Source organism: Oenanthe melanoleuca, chromosome 14 (assembly GCF_029582105.1).
Source record: "Oenanthe melanoleuca isolate GR-GAL-2019-014 chromosome 14, OMel1.0, whole genome shotgun sequence".
Lineage (NCBI taxonomy): Eukaryota > Metazoa > Chordata > Aves > Passeriformes > Muscicapidae > Oenanthe > Oenanthe melanoleuca.
Genome location: NC_079348.1, coordinates 13,282,663 through 13,302,766, shown reverse-complemented (window position 1 = coordinate 13,302,766; position 20,104 = coordinate 13,282,663). Strand labels below are relative to the sequence as shown.

Below are 20,104 nucleotides of genomic sequence, written 5' to 3'. Positions count from 1 at the left end.
AGCGCCGAGCTCACACCCGGCCCGATCCCCCGGCACGCAGCCCCTGCCCTGGCACCGCGCACGGGGCTGGGCTCTGGCACCACGGGGCGCTTCGGGGTGGTTTTCACCCCGCTTCTGGAAGCGGCCGCAAGATTACCCCCCCGTTTGGGGCGCAGGTCCCCGGTGACCCCCGCCAGGGAGAAGGGGACCCGCGGGGCAGCGGCACCGCAGCCCCACAGCCACGCCGGGCATTGTTGCGGCGGGGCGGCGCTGGCTCCGCGCCCCGGCCGGGGCAGCCCCGGGGAGCCTCCCGGAGGACACGCGCAGCGCCCGGCCGAGCCGCCGGCTCCGGAGCGGATCCCCGGCCGGGCCGCGGGAGGCGCGGGGCCGGGAGGGCTCCGGGGCGGCCCCGCCGCTGACAGGGCTTCGCGCGGGGCCCCCGCCGCCCCCCGGGCAACTTCGCGGGACGCGGTCCGCGCCGCCCCCCGCCACCGCCCCCGGCCCCGCTCGCCCTCCCGGCCCGCCCGGCCTCCCCCCGCACCCGGGGCGGCCTAGCCCGGCTCGGCGGCCCCGGCGCGGCCCCGCGCTCCCGCCCGCGGCGGCCTCGGCGCGGCCTCGGCGCAGGGCCTGGGCCGGGGCCGCCTCACTCACCCGCGCGGAGCGGCGGCGGCGGCGGCCCGGGGCGGCGCGGGGCCCGGCCCATGCGGCTCAGCGGCGGCGGCGGCCCGGGGGGGCGGCGGCGGCACAAAGCGGGCGGCCCGGGACGCCCATGGCCGCGGCCGCAGGCGGGTGGCGGCGGCGGGGAGCGAGAGCAGCAGCAGCAGCAGCGAGCCGAGCCCCGCTCCGCTCCGCTCCGCCTGCGCCGCTGCCTCCCAGCCCGGCACGGCGGCTCAGCCGCGCCCCCCGCGCCCCCTCCCGGTACTGCGGGCCCGGCGGCCGGAGCGGGGCGGAGCGGGCCCGGCCCGGCCCGGCCCGGAGAGGCGGCGCGGCCGCACGCGGGGCCCGGGGCGGCTGCAGGCCCCGCGCTCGCTGCAGAGCCGGCCCGCGGGAGCACGGGGGTCCCGGCCCCGGGAGCCGCAGCACACTGCCGAGTGTACGGGCTGGGCTCTCCGGACAGCTCCGGCACATGGCCGAGGCTGCGGGATGGGCTGCCCGCAGAGCCCCGGCTGGGTAGGCACCTCAGGGGCTGAGAGGCTCCGGCCGTGGATGAGGGGCCCGTCAGCATCTCGGGCAGAGACGGCCCCAGAAAAACTTCGGCGACCTCCAGGGTCTTGTCGAAGGGCTCTGCCCAGAAAAGGCATCAACCCTCAAACACCATCGGCCCCCACGGCTCTGTCCGTGTTGAACACCGTGACACACCTGAGGTTTGTCCCGTTTGGACCATGCACCATGGGCCTGGGGATATAGGGGCACCGGTCCACCAGCTGCTCTTGCTGCAACAACAACTAGAGCTGGTTTGGAACCTGCAATGTATGTCCTGCTCCGCGGGGAGAAATCATAGACTGTCCAAAAGGTGGCACTGCGTGGACTGGAATGGGTCACACCACGTGGAGACTCCCCAAACCAAATGTTTGGTTATGAGAGCGGGGTGCGCCAGCTCTGCGGCTGCAGTGATGGGAGACACGGAAGGGAGAAGAAGTGGATTGCCAGATGCAGAGATCAAATGAGAATAGCACGACAGAGAAGTGCAAAAGCGTGTGTCTTCCGACAGACTCTGAGCCAGACCCTAGATACCATCCCAAAAGCTGAATGAACAAGCCACTAGACAACCCTCTGAAAATCGGAAGTAGATCATAATGATTTCCAACAGGTATTGTTTCTGCTTTCTTATGCGATGACGTTACCACAGTTGCCTGCCTCAGTGCATTTAGGGAGCACTTTTGGAAATGTAACATTTTTTTCCCCAGTTTTGTGAAGCTCCCAAATATCCACTCTGGCAGTAACATTTCCCTTCCCACCCCAGCACAGAGCCTGGCAGGATGATGTGGCTCCTTGCACTCTCTCATGTGAACAAGGCTCGGAGCTGATTTACACGTAGCAGTGCAATACTGATCTCAGGCATAATAATAGCAAAGCTGATGTGGGATTCAGCTGGTAAAGAATTAAAGGATGGGAATATAATTAATGCAATCAGCCTAGTTTCGAGAAAATAGCTCTTGTCAAACTGTGATGTCATCCTTTGAAGAGATTACAAGTTTGGCTGATAAAGGTTATGGCATAGAAATAATAGACCTGAGCTCTGTTCAGGCATGTGACTTAATCCATATACTATTCTGATTAAAAATTAGCACAATACAACATCAAGAGGGACACCTTAAAGGGGCTGGGAGCTGGCAAACTGACAGCCATCAATGGGGAATCCCTGCAGAATGGGAGCGAGCTCAGTGGGTGTCCCGGCTTGGATGGGAAGCCCAGTGCTATTCAGTATTTCCATCAATGGTCTAGAAATAGATTAAAAAACCCTGCTGAGAAAAATGCCGGGGCGATGGAAATGAGAGGGGCAGGAGACATGGACGAGGTCAAGACAGCTGTAGAAAACTTCACAAGCCGAGTCCCTGGCAAATAAAACATGCTTGAATGCAAGCAGCTGTGAAAGGGTCTGTCCTCTGAACACAGGGCCCTTCTGCTGGAAGCCCAGGATCTGGCAAGGACAGACCGGGGGTGTTTAGGAGCCAGGAGGGATAATGTGGGAGGAGCAGGGGGGATGTCCAGCTGGGACTGGGCTGGGTGCTGCAGCAGGACGGTTCCAGCATCTGTGTTTTGGAAAGGGTGCTGAGGAATTGGGAGAAGGTGGAGGAGAGTTAAAAGGGAGTCTTGCTTTGCAGGGGGGTAGCTGAGGCCTCTCCAGCAAGTTCAAAGGAGCCCCAGAGACACCTCTATTATAGCACTTCAGCCATTTCATAGGTGAGGGACAATCAGGTGTCAGAGAGCTTTTCATCTCCCAGAGTAAGGCCCGGCAAGATTCGTGGCCATGGGCTCCCTCTGGAGCCACTTCCCTGCCTTTTACCCCTCAGATGTCTCATGACAAGGAGACTTATCCCTGCACTCTACTGGAGGCCAAAATCACTTACTTCCAGATTTATCTGAGGACATCAAACAGATGATAAACCACACTAAGCATTCCTGGACATGTGCTGGAGGAATTAGACTGCAAGGTCTTTGAGGCCAGTGAACCAAATCTGGTTATTTTCCCTTCTTAATCAGCTGATCATGAAGCTCTGCCTTTTACCCCAGATAGCACCCTTGCACCAAAACTGCCACCACCGAGATGGCAGTGGTGTTTTGGTGCACCCCTGGTGTCACCCTGCCACTGAGGCTGGCCCTGTGTGAACCTGGGGTGCTGGACACTTCCCAGCTCCCAATGCACACATTCCTTTCTGCCTGGAAGAAACAAACAGCAAACACTGGAGAAAAGGAACTGCTCTCATCCTTTGGTCAGAAGAGTCTGTGCTGCATGCAGGACCTCCTTACAAAGGGCTGTGTTCTGTAGCACCCTCCCCTCCTGCAGAGGTAGCTCGGGATCCACAAGCTCAAATCCCAAACCACTCGGATCGACTTCAGCACCGACTGGAGTCCTCCCAAATGAATCCTCCTGTTTGTAGCGAGTCGCTGGCTCCCCGGAGCCCGGTGCTGAGGGGCGATGGCTGGCGGGCGGCGGCGTGCAGCGCTCCCTTCCAGCGGCAGGGATGAGCGTGGCTGGAGCCCGCGGCCCTCCGGCGCGGGCGGATTCGGGAGGGAGCGCACTAGATGGTGCTGTTCAACCTTTGGCTGCCATTTAAAAGGCTCCTGCAAGGTCATAAGCGACGCCGAAATTCGGTGGTTTTGTTTTCAAAAACCTTCTTGGAACTAGGGGATAAATAGAAATACTCTGAAATAAGCGGTTTTGCACTGATCACTGACAAGGGCAAAGGGCAGCTTGCTCACAGGGGTGTGCTGCCTCCCACCTCAGACCTGCAGCACCCTCAGACCCGGGGTTTGACTACATGACCAATGATGGCCAAAGAAAATAATGATTTAATGTCACAAGAAAATTAAGTGTCGCAAGAAAATAATGTCCTGGGGTACAAGAGACTACCCCCAAGAGGGGCCTGACAGCTCTCTCTTGGACTGCTGGCAAGATGATGCTTACCGAAAAGGAGGAAAAAATGCATTAGCATTCAAGATAAAAGTATTGGTGTTGTGGCATCAGAACCCAGAGCATCCCAAAGAGCCCAGCTGGGATAAGACACCAACAGCCCAGTGGCACTGCCACTGAGGGGACAAGCAAGCAAAGCCACAGGGTACAGCTGACAGGAGAACAAAGCAGAGAAGGGCTGGGGGCTGGATGAGAGTGCCTGCCTCCCTGGGAGGGACGGATGGAGCAGATCTCAGTGTGGACAGTGAGGATGCCCATAGACAGCTGTGCCAGGGCTGGGGCCAAGAGTGGAAGTGAGTGATGCTGATTTCAACCACACAGCATCCCTTCTTGCAGGGTCTGAAGATACCTGCCCACCTGGCCATGTCAGCCTGCCAAAGCAGGCCAAAGTGGAGCTGTGGGTGCAGGTCCCACAGGCAGCCTGGGTGTGCCTCCTTCTTTGGATTCCCCAACTCAAGGAGGCAAACACATTGCTTCTAGTGCTGGGTAAAAAGGATGAAGCACTGTTTGGACACCAAGTTTATGCCTTTTCATTCAGATCCTGCTCTCTCATAAAGCCCATGGTGGAGCCTGTTCCAGGCAGTGGGAAGGTTGCAGGGTTTGGCTGATCTGAGCACTCAGATCCTTCCCCTCCAGAAAAATCATCCCAGTTACCCTGTTCCCTCCTGTTCCCACATGAGTGCTTGCTTGCAAATCCCATGTTTATGCTGGGGTACAGGCCTGGAGCACATGGATGGGGCAAACAGCTCTGTTGCTCACATCAAAAATAACAAAAACTGTAGCCAGGGTGACATTCTTCCAGGAATGTAGTGGGAGGAGGGCCTGGACCATCTATCTGAACTGGTTTTTGCTGCTGCCAGGGTTTGCCCGTGGTGGTGCAGATGCCCAAATGGCAGATGGAAACCCCAGTACATAACCCTGAGCACCTGCAGTGTCCCAGCACCCTGGCCTGTTCTCCCAGGGGTTTGCTCTGCCTTCATCTCCAGGTGTTTCTGTTTGTGCTTGCCCTGGCATCAGCCTCTTTCTCCCAGCTCTGCTTTCCTCTTCCCACTGGATTACAGAGCCCCAAACCTGATGTTTCCCCAAAAAAAGATAATGGACAAGCTCATGCCATGCCTTGGGAGGCTGTTCTGGGTGCGCTGCTCACCCAGCACCCTCCTCACAGAGGAGCTTGACGTGGACTTTTGTCTTCCCACACTTCTGTGACCCTCCTACCACCAGCCCTCAGACCACCCCAGCTCCTTTCTGACTGTCAGCCACCTCTAGCCTCACGTTTTGGGCTCAGGACTGGAGTTTTGGTCAAAGCTTTCCCCATACTCCTTCTCCTCCATTCCACCCAGCCCAGGGAGATTCACAGCAGCTCATGGCCACTCTCCTCTGCTTGGTTTGCAGCATTCATAACCCCAGTAACAGCCAGTGACCATATCAGCTAATGTTCCTCTGCCCTGGCTGGGCAAAACCCAGTTTGCTCACATGGGCTTCTCTTCTCACTCCTGTCCCACCCAGATAAGCCCTGGGCTCCCATGCCAGCTCAGGGCTGTGGTGTAGAAGTGTGTGAAGTGATAAACTGATAAGGGTGCTAGATCCTTGGTGTGTCCTCCAGCCCTCCCCACCTGGCCTCTGTGCTGCTTTCGGGGAAAGGTTCCCATATCTTTTTGCAGAGCAAAGAGGCTCTCACAGATCCCTGCTTGATCTGAGACCCTGGCACATTTAAGACCTGACAGATCCCTGCCACATCTCAGACTTTACAGCTCCCCTGGTTTTGATCAACCTTCTCTGCCAAAAGCAATGGCACAGGAGCTCAGCCAGCAGCACCAATGCCCAGTGCTCTTCATCCCCAGCCAGTGAAGGTGAGCACCCCCCAGGGACACCCCACACACCTTCCTGCACCCACCTTTGGGGCCCAGCCCAGGCCTGTGCCCTGCACGCCTGCCTCTCCATGCTCCAGACCACCAGGCTCGCTGCTCCTCTTGGGGTGCCAGGGGTGGGATGTCGTCCACACACATCCCAGAAATGCCACTCTGTGGAGAGAAGAGATGTCAGCTTGTCCCTGCTGGGACCACCCTACCCAGGAGATGTTTCCAAGGGAGCTGGGCCAGACAGGGACACCCTGTGCTCCCCACTCACAGGAGTGGAACCTGTTCCCATGGTCCTGAAGGACACACTTCACATCTTGCCTCTCTGTGAGCACGGGGCCTCTGGAGTGGTTATCCCTGCTGAAAAGGTCCCACCTTACAGAGCTGAGGCAGGAGGGAGCAGCAGTGTCAGGGGACAGCCCTGTCCGTGGTTCCCAAGCCCTGCTGCAGAACCAGGGCCCACCCACCTGCCCAGGCCACGCTTGCCCTCTGCTCCAGTGTCCCCACGGCAGGATGGGATGAGAAGAACATGTGGAGACAGTTGGCTCCTGCAGCAGGGTTATCCCAGAGCAGCCTGTGATAATTCAACCTGCTTGACTCTGCTGGGGAAGATGAATTTCCTTTACCCAGCCTTCTGTGACTGTGACCTGGGCTGCTGGGAGCTGGGGGAAGGCTGGTCAGTGCAGAAATACTGGCTGCTGTGCTCTCACAGACCTGTTTTGTAATGCTGGGCAAGATCTGGCTTAACTGTGACCACCAGCTCAGCTGGCACCTCAGCTGGCAAGAGCCACCTCAGTGCTCGGTGGTGCCTTGATGTGTCTTGCAGCCCCCAGGTTTCCAGTGTGACCCTTTGGATAAACTCTCCATCAGCAGTGCAGCTTGGAGAGCTGGTCCCCATGATCCTGGCTCCCTCCTCCTGGAGGGTCAGCTCTCCCAGGGAGCTGGCAACGTGTCTGTGACAAGTAAGGCCTGGTGACTATGTTTTGGCTGATTTTCCACCTCTGGTGAACAGGCAGTGACCAGCTGGACACACGCTGCTGTTTCTCTGTTCTCTCCTGAGACGACTCTCACTGACGGTGCCTCAGCTTTGATGAGGCTTTCCCCCGAGATGAGGCAGATGTTCAGGGAGCTCTCTATCCCGCAATTTCGGTTTGTTGTGAGTCCACCTAGTGGCCCACGGGTTTATTGTCGGCTTTGCTGGGTTCAGGGAGGCTTGTGAGGACATCTCAGAAATGCTCATGCATCCAGGGCAAGCTCTAGAAATAATTTTATCTCTGCATTGTGCCTGACAGGTACAGTTAGGTCCCAACTCACTGTTGTCTTTCACCAGGAGAGCTCTGAGCCCATGAAGTGACAAAGGCAGCTGAGGTTGTGGCTGGCTTGCTGAGGTCCAAACCCCAGCCACCCCTGGGCAAAGGGTCCCTGTGATCACATCAAGTGCTGCTGAGGGAAGTCACAGCATTTGCACCTCTTAATTCTCCTGCAGAATAATTTTCTCGGCCTCAAGCTCCTCAGACAGGGCATTAGATGCCCCAAAAGCTCCTCTGAGTGATGCCATGCCCTGGGGAAGTCTTGGCTCTGGGTGCCCAGGCAGTCAGAATTGAATTGCCACTGGCAGCTAATTGCCAGCAGCGGGCTCCTGGTGGCTGCTCGTGTCAGGCAGGGCAGCTGTGCTGGCAGGAGGTCACAGTCTGCCAGCCAGAGCCCTCCCTGGGCCCTTCTGTGGCACAACATGCTGTGTGTGCTGCAGGACTGAGTGCATTCCAGGCCAGGGGGACAGGCCAGCCCCAGCAGGGGAACCCCCAGTCCTGGCAGGACACTTCTGGGAGCCTCTGCTCTTTCAGCTCTCTGCTGGGATAGTCACAGACCCTCTGAGATTTCTCTCTACCCACACAGAGACTCCAGCCTTCATCACCCCTTTCCAACCTCCTGCTTCCCAGCAGCACCTTGAAAATCCCCAGCTGCAGGTGAGGTTGCCCTCCTTGGCCATCTTCCCTCTGGTGGCCCTTGCTCAGAGCAGCCATGCTGTGCCACCTCCCCAGCCAGGGCCACCCCTCCTGCTGAGCTGGGGATGGGACCCCTGCACTGGTGTGTCACCAGCACCCAGTGAAAGTGGCCAGGGCTCAGGACAGGCAGGTGCTGGAGCCCCTCCACCCTCAGTGACCTGCCCAAGGGTCATGGGAGATTCAGTTTCTCCTCTATGGTGGGAGTGAGTGGGACAGTGCCAGGAAAGGCTCAGCACTGATGGACCAGCTGAGGTCCTGACCAGCCAAAATTCTGGACACAGCCCAGCAGTGCCTGGGGCTGACCTGCTTCCTCCTGCAGGGGACAATCCTGGCTGATGAGCTGGGGGTGCCATTTGTCCACACATGTAGGGGAGAGTCTCCAGACCCTTCTGCTGCTTTAACTGCCCTAGCACAAGCCCAGCCCAGGAGGTCATCTTGGCATTGACTCACCTCAAGGCTTTCCAGCATGAGGTGAACAGATACAGAAAGTGTTGGTCTTATCCTGACAGGAAACGGGAGAAGCTGCTCACAAAATTATTTTACTGTGGGAGGAAGTTCAGAAAAGTGGGGCTCAGGGAAATCTGTATATGCAGGGATCCAAGACTTGTTCCACAGCCAAGGCAAACTGGCACTGGATGTCAGCAGTGGGATTCCCTGTCCCCTTCTGGTAGTGCTTCTGGGCCTGTCACCTATGCTCACCACTTGGCAACTCTCTGCCTGACTGCCTCTCTCCTAAAATCTCCCCTTCCTGTGAACCACAGGTGAGCCACAGCAGAGCCAAGTCCTCTCCAGGACAGAATGTCTGGGAGCGGGGGGAGTCAAGGAATTGTGATTGATCATGAGCATCCCATGGCATCCCACTTCCCGGGGAAGAGATTACAAGAACTGCTCCTTGGAGATGTGAGCATCAGGCCAGACAGCTTTGAGTGCCCCATCTCCTCCAGAAGCCAAGCCTTGGGCTGTCTTCTACAGAAGCTGCTTCCCAGGCCTTTGTGCCCAGGACATAGAAGCTCCTGCCACTCCCTGGCCCTGCAGGGCTGGAGACACCACCTGGTGTCCAACCGTCTCACACCCCTCGTGCTCATGCTGTGTCCCTCAGCCTGTGCAGCCCCTCTCCCTCACAGTGGGAGCTGACAGCAGCCAGAGCCTCACAGCCTTGGCCATCTCACCTCAGGGCTCTGCTGGTGTTCTCCCAGAGAGGAGATTCCCACTTTGATTGTCCTGCTTGGCATTCCCTTACCAGTGCACCTCCTGTCAGAACTCCTGCCATGGACACTTGCTGGCTGGCACAATGACCAGCCTCCAGAGAACCCAGGGCTGGCAAATGTGAGCAAATCCAACCTTGTATTGTATTTCATCCTGATTCTTCATAATTACAGAGGCTCAAGAAGACAGGAGAAAACATGTCTGGAAGCAGATGTACAACTCCAAATCTTGTCCAGACCTTGGACTGAGACTCTTCCTATTGGCAGCATCTTTCCCAGTGTGCCAAGGCCATGGAGAACATGTGTCACAGAGGAGCTTGACACAGACTTTGGTTCCTCTTCCCACACTTCTGTGACTCTCCCAGGGCTGTGAGGTGAGTGCCCATGGTCTTGGGTGGCCACCTTGTGGGCAATGTCCCAAGAGATACCAGTCAATGCCAGAAATCAACCCAGCCTACCTGAGCTTTGGCCTGCAGTGGGACATGGAGCAGAGGTGTCTGCCCAGGAGGTCCATGTCTCCCTCTTCCCAACAGAGGGGTATTTTCAGGTCTCCAAAGCTGAACATTTTTAGCTCTTCCTATTTATCTTAGTCTTGCATTCAACAGCTGCCCAGAGACCCTTGCCATGAAAATTCTGCCTGATGGAAATGAATGATTAAGCCTGAATTCTCATCCTCTGTCTCCCAGATGGTTTGTGCTCCTCATGTGTCAGTGTGGCCTGGCAGCTTCTGTGCTGGACAGACCTCTGGATGGACCACATGGAGCAGTCAGGAGTTTTGGCAATGTCTTGGTGATGATCAGAGCAACTATCTGGGTTGGGCAGGGAAGCTCAGTGAGCCCCCACTGCACTTCAGCCTTCCAAAGAGCCTCTGCTTCAGGGTGGCATCCACTTCCCTGACTCCCGTCCCTTGGATCCCTTGGTGGATCTCAGGATGGACTGTCCAGGGCTTGTGTCTCACAGCTTTCTGCTTAATCACTGTTTGTGTATCCATTCCCTGTAGAAGCTTCTGGCATTGACCATTTTAACCCCACTGGAGGGGTCTGTAGTACTGGAGGATTCCCAGTATCTGTGAGTGCAGCAAGAGCAGAACAGCTTGACCCAGGGCTTGCAGTAACAGCCAAATCCCTGTGAGGCTGTTTCCTCCCTGGGTCACTTGTTGCTGTCAGTGCCTTGTAAGCACTATCCCAATGGATGAATGCCTGTGCCCACCTCAGAGAACATCTGGGGGTGCAGCAAGCCCCCCACCCTCAGCAGAGGGACTCCTCTGCTGTCCCTTGTCATGAGGACAAAACCCTGGGCAAGCCCTCTGGGCTCTTGGAAGTGAGTCCTTTGGGTCTCTCCATTGCTGTTTCCTTTCCATGTTCTTAGTGAAGATCCTCATGGCCACATGAGCCACTGGCCTTGGATGGCACTGAGCTACCCACTGCAGGAATAAGGACATTTTGGAGTCAATGGCATCCTGGGAGGGCCATGGGCTCCTGGGTGAAGTCACACCCACCACAGACCCCAGTTCCTTGTTGTGCAGAGTTCCCTGCTGGCTCAGCCCCATCCTCATCCTGTGGCCACCAATGCCTGTCCAGCCATGTAGTTCACAGCTGGTTTCTATCACTGTGGACCCAGCCTGGCCATCCATGGACCAGCTGTGGACCCTCACCCAGAACTGCCCCAGGGGAGCCCATTGCTCAGGACAGGCCATACCCAGTGCCTGAGCAGGTGAGCCCTGCTCACCTCCAGCATCCACAGCTGCCACCTCAACCCCTCTCAGCTCATTCCCACCAGCCCCCACCTCCTCCTGCCCCAACACCCACATCAGCCGGGCTGTGGCCACGTGGTCCCCACTCATGTCCCACCTGCCCTTTGCTGCTGCTGGTTTTATTTCCTTTCCGGGTTCCTCGGCTCTGGTCTCTGCTGTGCTGTGTTGGGAAGACAAGGTGAGTCCAGGTGTGATCTCCACTTCTCCTCCCCAGAAGCACTGGCTCTTCACAGCATGGACACTTTCTATTCCCACATCATTTGTATCCTGTCTCCTTAGAGGAAGATGATTCCCCCATCCCAGGGCAACAGCCCCCTCCCAGGTAAATCCCAGGGCATGGCTAATTTAAGGGGAGCCACCCCAGCTGCCAACTCCCCATGGGAACCACTACCCCAAAACCAGGCCCAGAACCAACCTGGCCTTGCAGCTTTCTGTGCCGCCGCTGCCCTGGGGAGGCAGTGAGGGGTGGGGGTCCCGCTGAGGTCCTGGCAGGATCCTGGAGAGTTTTCAGGGCCGGCCGGAGCTGGGAACATCCCTGCCCTCTTTGTGCTCCCCTGGCAAGCAGCGCAGTGCAAATATCAGCCGCGTTCTTTGAAATGAAAATAAAACTGATAAAAGTCGGGCAAATCCTGCTGCCGGCCCCCGCTGCCGGCCCGAGCAGTGGCTCTTTCTGCTGCCGAGCCGGCTCCCGCGGTTATCAATACATTATGTATGCTGGTGTCCGTCGGCCAGAGCCTTTTGTTGATGCTGAATATGTCCTGGCCAACAAAAGTGGACTGGATTAGCCACAGTGGATTAAAAGATTTTCTTCTTGGAGTTTACCTAATAATATAACAATTGACATAGAAGGTCTCTTTGAACCCTACACGACTCTCTTATTTTACCATCTGTGAGTTTGCTCTCCGTGCCGCTGATGGGTGCCCGGCTGCCGGTGGTGGGAACGCCGCCCGGAGCCAAATTTGTCGCTGAGCAGAAGAAAGCAGCCCGCGTTTGAAGGGAGGCGTGGGAAGGGAAAGTGGCACAACTTCTGTCCTCCTGCCTTTGTCCTCGGCCCTTCTGCTGGTGGCTCTCCAGGCTGGCGATGCTGCGGCGTGAGGAGAGAAGAGACCCAAGGAGTGGGCTCCAGTGGTGGGGAAGCCACCCGCTCATCTGCAATTCGAGGTGTCTGGAGAGGTCCCGGACGGAATAAGCTCCTTTATTAACCATGAATTTTGGGAGAGTTGCCGAACTGTGAGCCAAGGCAGTTTGCTTGTCTCGGTTCCAGCCGTTGGGATCTGTCCACTGTCCCTGGTCTCCATTGCAAGATGGGTCAGGCAGCGGCGGCAGCGACACCGGGAAACATGGAGGGCAGCAGCAGCAGGGGAGGAAGGCTCCCCCCAGCATCCTGCGGCGCCGCCGGCCCTCGCCCCCTCCTCCGGCACACCCTGGTGTCCCAGCCTCGGGCTTTGATCTCATCCGGGGGGGGCTCCATTCACAAGTCTTTCATTGCAGCCTTTGGAAATATCCATCCTCAGAAGTCGCCAGTAATGAGATGGGGAGACGATGAGCAATTTAGGCGCCGTTCTTTCTCGCTTGCGTTTTTTATCTCCATATCCCCCCCTTTCTTTTTTCCCTCCTTTTCATTTTTTTTTTTGCAAAGACACTTCTGGAGCGGTGCCGACTTTGTATGGGATCACCGCACCACCCCAGACCTGCCGGGGGGGCAGGAATATGGGGCTCGTGCCTCTCGGCTGGGGGCCTTTGATGAAGCTGCTTTGCGAAATTTGATTTGAAAGGCCTACGATGGCAATTTGGGGAGAATGGTGGAGCCTTTCTCCACCCGCCTCTCTTTGTCTCCCACCCGAAGGGGGGTTCCATTGTGGGTGCCGGGGCGAGGGGGTCGGGGCGGCGTGGGTGGGGTGGGGCGCGGAGGGGCTGTGGCGCAGGAGAACAATGAGCGGGAATGGGGAGAGTTGGGATTCTCACCTGCCCGGGCGTTCGCAGTCCGCCATGACGGGAGCAGCCGCCCTGCTTGCCGCCGGCCGCAGCACTTTTTTCCCCAGACTCTTGAACCTATTTCCCTTTCTTGGCAAGTGCGTGGCTGGAAGATGGGAATCTTTACTTTATATTGCAGCTTGGGCTTCCCAGCCTGATTGGCTGCAGCCAGGACCAAATGCTGGTCCTTCCATCCCATCGTCACTATGGCAACCGGCCCCGTTAGGCACCACCGATTTACTTATAATTGCTGGGTAAATAGTCAAGACAGGCCGCTTTCATCCCGCACCCAGAGATTGCTCTTCCTCATCTCCTTTTTTCCCTACTTATTTTTTTTCCCTTGGAGGAGGAGGCCCTGAAGAGCAGCAGCACTTAAGGAAACTCTTTGAAGGCTGTTGCAGAAAGAGGCGCCTCCCTTGGCCAGCCTTTCCCATCGCTGCCACTGAACAATGCTGCCGTGCCAAGGCTTCCCCACACCACACGGCTCATCACCGTCAACATCATCATCTTCCTCCTCCAAGGAGCGGTGCTGGGTGCAGATGCACAATGCTCTACCAGCCATTTCTTCTGTTTCCCATGGGGATTCCACACTGGTTCATCCCAAGAACCAGGATGGGGCCAAACTGTCCTCCATGACCTCTTCTCTCCTTCCCCACTGCTGCCATTTGTGATTCCTGTTCACAGCGCTGGGGTTTTCTACCAGGGAACTCACACTGTCTGGATCAGCCATCCCTTTTCCTGGCTTTGTGGTGCTGGCTGGAATGGGGAAGTGGTACCTCTGGCCATGCTCATCCCTGGAGCCTGGAATGCTTCCTGCTGAGCTGCTCCGAGGCAGGTCTGCGAGGCCCAGAGCCTCCCCCTCCTGGGGAGGGTGTTAACGATGATGGACAGAGCACAGGGCTGGACACCTGTCCTGTGATGTGGACATGGGTTCATGCTCATGGCTGAGTGGGTCCTGCAGGTGAGAATGTGATCCTGGCTCTATCCTCATGGTCCAGGGGTGGATGTGGCAGCAAGAGAACAGCAAACAGCCCAGCCCTGCTGGCTGGAACACTGGCTTGGGACCTGCAATGTGCTTCTGTTCCAATGGGTCATTACTGGCACCAAAAAGCAGTTCCAGGAAAGTGGGGAAAAAGGGTTCTTCGGGAGAATCTGAAAGCTGAAGAGATCTGGAGAAAATGGACAGGAAGGCAAAAGATGAACAGTGTGGGCTTGAGGGGAAAGAAGCCAAGGTCATCTTTCCATTTCTTCCTCAAAGCAATCCAGATAGTGGAGTCCTTCAGGGCAGCTGCAGGAGGAGCACTAGGAGACTCTGCCCAAGCTCATTATATTGTTGGGAGAACTGGGGAATTTAAACTCTGGGGAACAGAGAGGAGACAAAGGTGACCAGAGATGTCAGCATGAACCCAGCTGAGAAGAGAGCAGAAAGGAGCCATGGAGCATCAGGCATGTCCAGGGCTTCTGAAGGAACTGGGGGTGAACAAGCTGATGCGCTGACAGATCCTACCTATCCACTGCCAGAAAGAGTTGTCTGGAGCTTGGCAGATGTGATAATAAATTTCCTTTTCACGTATCACAGGGAGAGTCTGGAAAGGGCAGGTCACTGACCCCGACAGCAGTACCAGTGAGTTGGCAGAAACACTGCTGGAAATGGGTTTGGTGGGCACCAGAGTAAACACTCTCCAGATTATACAGGGAAGCCTGTCTCCTGGGAGCAGCAGCAGTGAATGATGCCCACAATAAAGCTCCCATGGGTGTGCAAAGGGCTGGGGACAGGGTGCTCACCAAAGGCTTCCAGAGCAATGGAGGAGAAGGGGCTGGCAGCACTGCTGATCCCAGTGCTGGGCAAAGAGCCCACCTAGGGCCAGGGCAAGCAAAGAGAGGCACCAAGGCTGGGCTCTCCCCACCCACGCTCATCAGCAGCCGGCTCAGCTCAAACATTGCAGCCACACCAAGGACGGTGTCACAGCCCCCGCTGTGCTCCGGGCCAGGAGCTGGCTGCTCCGGGCTCTGCTGGCCACGGGGGCGGGTTTGGCACTCAGGGTGGAACTCTGGGCACAGCTCGGGGCTGTTCCGTGCTCTGGTCCTGCCCGCGGCTGCTTCCTCTGTCTGTCCAAGGCAGCGTCTCTGAAGCGCTCTGGGGTTTGGCTGAGCGGGGATCGCTCCCTGTGCACTGAGGATGAGCTGGTGCCTCCCGGGTTCCCGCAGGTCCCCAGCCAGGGCAGCTCCCAGCCCGCGCTGCCCTCCGAGCATCCTCCTGCAGTTCCCATGGAAACTCCCGGCTCGGAGCCAGCGCTGCTCGCCACACGCCATCACGGCTCCAGCCACACACACCCACTGCCAGCTCCCTCCCGGGGTCTTGTCACCTTCCAGCCTCTCCTGCCACGAGCTGACCCCTCCTGCTACCACAGAGAGTCGCTCCCCACTGCAGAGTGGCTCCACAAGCCCCTCCAACAAAGAATCTTTCCCAGAGCCCTACAAAGGCCTGAATTTGCCTTGTTCTTTAGCATATCATGCAGAAGACAGAGAAAAAACCAAAAAAACCCAAAAAACAATAAAGGTGACACAGCGTTCAGAGAAGGGAGCTCAGCAGGACAAGTGGGTCTGGGTATGAATGATTTCCACAGTACTTTCAACTCTGCACCATCCCAGGACCACCTGGCCAGGTGGAAACCCACTAGCCTAGTGCCTGCATCCAAGGAGATTTCCCTCCGTTTTTGGTGCTGGCACAGGGTTCCACACTTTAAAATGTGGAGAACTGCTGTGAAAAGAAAAAGCCATAGCTAATGACTTCTAGAAGAAAAGCTTGCAGCAAGATTTGAAGCTCAATAGACTGAGAGGATAAAATGTGAGAAAGAGGAGAAAAATCCCATGTGACAAAGTCCTGCACTGGGAGCAGAGCATGACAAGGCTCCATTCCCAGAGCTGGAGCAAGGCAGCTTAAAGTTAAGAGTGAAGACTTTCCACCCCTTGAAACCTTCAAAATCTATTAATGACTTTTAGGGGGGAAGAATTTAACCAAGCTCAGGTCTTCCACCAGCCTCAAAAGACAAGGGACAGCATCCTAAGGAATAAAATGAGCAGTCATGGGCTGAGGAGGCAGAGTCACCTCACAACGAGCTGGGCACGTGAGACTCATTTGGGAAAGTCCACCTGAGTCTCACAAGACATGCAGAAGGGGTCTCAGAGAATTTAAAGGAAATTAAAACGGCTTGGAATGTGTGAGTAGTCTCCATGGGAATAAATACCTGGCTCTAGCACAAAAATCCTGGCCCCATCCATGCCTGGAGCACTGCCAGAGAAATCCCCTTCCCACTGCTCCCTTTTTGCTAGCATGTCCTGTCCTGTTTGCTCCCTCCATCCCATTTCACCTCTGCCTGGGGACACATCCCTGGGGGATCAGGGCACAAGGACCTTCTCAGAGCAGCCACACCCCTGGGTACCCAGAGGCCCTGTGAGCAGAGCCCTGCTCCCATCTCAGCAATGCCATTTTCTGTGTTTGAGTGCTCTGGCTGGCCTGAACCAGCACCATTTCCATGTTGCCATGGCAATGGATGTCTGGAAAATGTGTGCAATGGATGCACAGAGCAGCAGAGTCCAGCCAGGCAAAAGCCTCTGTGGCCAGTTTGGAGCTGGCATGGCCACCCCTCCCAGCTCTTCCTTCTGCAGCCAAGAGCCCAGCCTGAGCCCACAGCGTGTGGCAGGAGTGGGAAATGGAGGGAACTCCACCTGTCTGCCCCTGCTCTGTGTGTCCATCCCCCATGTCCAGTGTCCCCAGTCCAGCTCAGCCCACAGCTGCAGGAGATGGTGGCATGAACCTGACAGGCAGCTTTTGGCAATTCATTGGCATATGTAGATTTCATTAGGTTTTTGGGTCTTTTTTTCCTTTCTTTCTTATGACTCCCTACTGTAACAACTAAGTCCCTATGTCCCTCTCCATCTCTACTCAGGCTCAATCAGACTCTGCCTGGCTGCAGACTGGTCTCATCTCAGAGAGAGTCCCCACAGCCCTGCCACCATCAGGCCTGGCTCTGCCATGACACCACTGGCCATGCCCTGTCCCACCTTGTCCCCTGCAGGGCTGGGGCAGCTGGTCAGGACAAGCAGAGTGTCAGGATCCAGCAGGGCTGAAAAGCCAGCAGTCACTCATAGAGAGCCACTAGGGCCTGCTCATTCCCAGGGATGCTCACACAGAGCCAGGTTGTTTGCTGCTCCACTTCACTGGGCTCTAGGTGATCCAGCACGTGGCCAGTGACTCCATCCTTCCATCCCTGCCTGCAGCCACCTGTCCTGGAGGTGATGGTTAGGCACAGGAGACAATTCCTTGGGTGGATGGGAGAAGAGAGCGCACAGCAGGTGGCTGCAGAAGAAGCTCAGGCAGGAGGGAGACTGTCCATACCCCAGAGCAGGGAGGGACCAGAGCTACTGGACTCCCTCCCCTCCTGCCCTTCCCCTCCTGGGAGCTGCTCTTCCTCTCACCACGACTCACCCCCCTCCTCTGCAGGGAGGAACTGCAGCTCAGAAGCTGCAGCACAGAACAGCGAGCTTGGGAGGACCTCTGGAGGTCTCAGCCCAGGCTCCTGCTCCAAGCAGGGCTGGCTGCAAGGCTCCAGTGGGTCACTCAGGGCCTCACCCTCTCCTTCTGAAAACCTCCACCTCTCCAGATCCTGTCCCAGGACTGCACCACCCTCCTGTGGAAGTTTTTTCTCAAGTCCAACCAGTGCTTCTCACTACCATGGTCTCCTGTCCTTCCCTCTGCAATGAGCCTGGCTCCATCTTGATCTCACCAAAATCCAGAATGATTTGTCACTCATGGGCAGAGCCACTGGGATATTTGCTGCCATTTGCTCATCACCAGAGCAAATTCTAGGGAGAGAGCAAAGCTGTGGGGGTGAGCACAGCACATACACCCAGCCCCAACAGCCTGAGCATCCCAGACCAGCTGTCTGGAAGGAATTGAGTCCTGTGGATCTGAAAACAAACACTGCAGTGATACTTGAAAGGATTTGCTGGAATTGTCCAAGTGTTTTTCTAAATCTCATGTCTCCTTGATTAATGCCACAGGATGGAGAATGACTTTCAAGATACATCTTGACCTGTGCTGACACCAAGTTTGGGCTGATTCACAGCACTCCTAAAAATCACATCCCTTTGCAACAGTGATTCCAAACCAAGAGCCTCCAAGCCAGGAGGGAAAGGCAGGCTTACCTATGAGATCAGCAGGAAAGGACATGCTGCTTTGCTATTGCTCCCCAAATATCCCTTTTGTTTGAATACAGAGGGGCTTGTTGGGAACTTACAAGGAAAATGCTGTTTAAGTCATAGAGGTAAACAGGTAAGACAGTGAGAAAGTAGAGCCTTAATCTCAAGCTGTGTTTTGGATCAGTGGCTGCAACTTGCTGTGAATCACAAGTGAGACAGGCAAAACCCAAACATTGCTTCAAGATGCCAGCAAACACCAGAACTCAGAACCACCAAGTCCCAAACAGCAGGATTTGTCCAGCAATCCCACCCAAGGCCTTTCTTGCTTGGATGCTTTCCACAATTAACCTTTTTCTCTGCTTTACTGCTTTGCAGTGTTGGGTTTGGGGGTGATTCCCTAATCATGCTCCCTCCACAACTGGCACATGGGCCCACATTTCATGTCCCAGGGGCAGTTTTATCCCTGTGGCTTGCTGGGACTGTTAAAGAGAGAGGCATGTTTTTGATACCTGAGGAATGAATTAAACAGGAATCCCACAGTCCTGGTTTGATTGTCTCACTTCCCAGTGCTGGTGGTTGATACAGCACAAGTGCCTCTCCCAGCCTCTCATTCATCATCCTTTCACTGCTGTCTGGATGAGATAATTTTTCACCACCCCTTTCCAAGCACTGCCATCCCAGCCTGGTCTAGTGCTGCCAGATCCAAGGTGACCCTGGACAGGGCATTTGGCAGTTTGTTAGGGGCTGTCACGTCCTTGCCAGCTGCCAGCCTGGTGTTGGATCCTCCCAACGCTCCACATGCCTGTGCCTGGCTCTGGGCCAGGAGCAGGAGGCTGGTGACCTTTGCAGAAGCCTGAGGCAGTTCTGGGGTCTGAGCTGTGCTTGGCAGCCAGGCCCTTCCCCTGTCCAGGGGTAGATTTTCAACTTCAAGCTGACAGCACCCTACTTGCACCCGTGGGTTTGTGGCATCTGCAGCTTCCTGGGAACATGTTATGGCAAACTGCCAGTTCCTCTGATCCCCCGTGTCAGGGCAGCAGAGGAACCATTACCTGCCAGACTGAGCCCACCTAGACAGGGAAAACCATCCCTGAAGCAGCACCAAACTCTCCAGCTGCAGCCAGTGCTGTAAAAGCAGGACAGGTCGAACACTGGGCCCTGAGCCATTCCTTCACCTCCTCAAGGTAACCTGGCTGTGGGATTTGTAGCCCAAACTACTGCAAATGCTGCACAGGGGCTTCCTCCCCACCTCGAGACATTTGCTGCTGTGCCCAGCAGCCCTGTGTGCTCCAGCTCTGCTTCCCCTGAGGCTGCAGCACCCCTGGCCCACAGTTGCAGCTTCCCTCAAGGCAGCAGAGTAATCCACGAGAGTGCATCTCTGGACCACATCCAACATGGGTATAAGGAAAGGAGCAAGGGGAAGGTTTCTCTGCAAAGGCAGGATGACAGAAAGTCAAGAGTTCACCATATCCCAAATAGATTCACCCAGAGAACCTCCTGCAGCTCCAGCTGTGCTCATGCAGTGCTCCCCTTAGAACCCTCACCCCCAGCAGGACAGGAGCTCCCCCCAAAGCTCTGCTACCCCTTGTCACCCACCAAGCCCTCCTGAGGCAGCAGATCCAATGAGCAGCTCTGGAGAACAGTCAGGGTCCAGACTGGGCGGTTCCAGCCATGGGAGGACACACAAACAGAGCCTCATTTCCACAAAACCAAAACCTCCCACCCCTGGGTCAGAGCAGCAGCTGCTCATTGTCCCCTCAGCGCTGAGGAGCTCTGAGGCACCAGGGGCTGAGCAGGATCCAGGCAGGCTTGGGAGGCCAGGCACGTTCCAGCAAAGCTGTGCAGGGGGGCCAGGACAGAGCCACGGGCTGAGGCTTTGGGAGCTGTATTAAAATGCATGAGCTGCTCTGGCCCTAATGATGAGCAGAGCTGTCAAACAAGGAACTTGTCCCAGCTAATTATCTCTAACGAGGCAGAGTGTCAGGGTCCCCGAGGAG

At 56.4% G+C, this 20,104-nt stretch overlaps 1 protein-coding gene across 2 annotated transcripts in view; it reads right to left on the bottom strand.

The window, feature by feature from the left end:
• The window catches only part of AXIN1 (axin 1), a 70,541-nt gene extending 69,683 nt beyond the window's left edge, over positions 1-858 (bottom strand). The window contains exon 1 of one of the 2 annotated variants that reach the window (XM_056502847.1): positions 631-858. The gene's annotated coding sequence lies outside the window, so the exon portion shown is untranslated. The remainder of the gene's footprint in view (positions 1-630) is intronic. The other variant, XM_056502846.1, reaches the window with a different exon arrangement.
• Positions 859-20,104: the final 19,246 nt, after the last annotated feature.